Source organism: Ptychodera flava, chromosome 3 (genome assembly GCF_041260155.1).
Source record: "Ptychodera flava strain L36383 chromosome 3, AS_Pfla_20210202, whole genome shotgun sequence".
Taxonomy (NCBI): Eukaryota; Metazoa; Hemichordata; class Enteropneusta; family Ptychoderidae; genus Ptychodera; species Ptychodera flava.
This window is the reverse complement of record NC_091930.1, coordinates 49,791,432-49,793,029: the sequence shown is the minus strand read 5'-3', so window position 1 is coordinate 49,793,029 and position 1,598 is coordinate 49,791,432. Positions and strand designations below refer to the sequence as shown.

The following is a 1,598-nucleotide window of genomic DNA, read 5'->3' as shown; positions in this document are numbered from 1 at the left end:
AGATACCTCCCTCACATACCAACACATGTTTAGCTGCAAGGTACCGATGAACAATCTGGCAAGGATAAAAATACAACTTGACTGAAACTTTAATTTCAAACAATAATAAGCTCCTATTTCAACTACTCTAGTATCTGCATGTTTGGACCATATATGTTCGCTGCAATATGACTGAAATAAGAAAGTTTAAGAAAAAGGCTATCTTCACTTCATATCTGTTTTGGTTTTCTATAGAAAAAGCAATCCTGCATTAACTACAAAAGACGTAGAGTTTTGGTTTTCATGTTAAACATGTTACTTGTCCTTAGTAACATTACCTTCTTTAATTGCAGATGTTTCATTCCACTGGCGACGTCTGTAGCAAATGCCAGCATTTGTCTTCGTGCTAAGTCGTGTTTACCAGGTGTAAAAAGCTGGCGACTGTCTTTCAGATATGTCTTCAGATTACCATAAGATGCATACTCCATGATTAAAACCATAGGAACTACGTAATAAGAAAAAATTACAGCAAGTTTCCCACTGATTATTATGATACATGTTATGGGATATTTGACTAAACATTTATTTTCGTGAACGTGTAAAAGTGTAAAAGAACATCAAATTATTCTGAGACTACATTTTTCAATCGTTTCGTGCATGATGAAGTGAGGGATTTTTTTGAAGATGTAATATATTACTCTAACCTTCCTCAGTACAGTAGCCCAACATTCTTATCACATTTTCGTCGCTGTGAATTTTCTTCATCAGCTTTATTTCATGCACCGTATGGTTTCGAATCTCAGGATCGGTCGAATCTGTGTGAAAGAATCAATAATAAGAGCCATTGAATAATTTGGTAAATTTGCGAATATAGTAAATGAGAATTTTACTATGTGTAGTACATTTTCACCAAATAATGCTAAGGCCTCTTCTATCTTGAAGTAGGTTGTTTCTGGGCAACACATACTTAAGCAATGATATACTCTCAGCACATCCATAACGGACGGAAGCGAAACTATTCGTAGCGTGAAGATATCTACTATGTTTAGTAAAATCCCAGACTGCTAAATAAAGTTTACTATTGCATAAGCACACAACTTCATATTTACACATATCTAACCTATCTCAGTTTTGATTGCAACATCACTTGGTCCATCTTTACCATCGATAAACCAAGCTATGCCCTTCACGATTCGGTAGAATCTATTAGTCCATAGGGTTTCTGTAACATGCAGTCGGTCGCGAGGAAATTCATAAACGATTTGTCCAGGTTTCATGTAAGTTTGCGACGTCTTCCTGACTTCGAGGTCTTTATAAGCATCGGATGTCTGAAATATGATGCAAAGACTTTGACGGTCGATTCACAAGATGCAAATGTACGTTTCGTGATCTATAATGGACGTGCAGTTGATTAAATTACGCATTTTGAAGAACACAGATCCAATGACTTTAATACCATTTGTAGATTTAATTGTAAATGTAGACAAAAAGACATACAACTCTGATCAACATAAATAAAACACCTACCAACTATGATTGTTCGTAGTGGTGCTTTAACTCATTTCCTTGAGTTGGATAATGGTTTAATTGCATGGTACTGCAACTCAGTTGACCAGCCT

The 1,598-nt window shown here is 35.7% G+C and overlaps 1 long non-coding RNA gene across 1 annotated transcript; it reads right to left on the bottom strand.

The window, feature by feature from the left end:
• Window positions 1-323: 323 nt before the first annotated feature.
• LOC139127109 (uncharacterized) lies at window positions 324-1,305 on the bottom strand. The gene is made up of 3 exons (XR_011550928.1): window positions 1,100-1,305; window positions 684-794; window positions 324-484 (listed from the first exon to the last, which is right to left on the bottom strand). It is a non-coding gene; the product is annotated as an uncharacterized lncRNA (long non-coding RNA).
• Window positions 1,306-1,598: the final 293 nt, after the last annotated feature.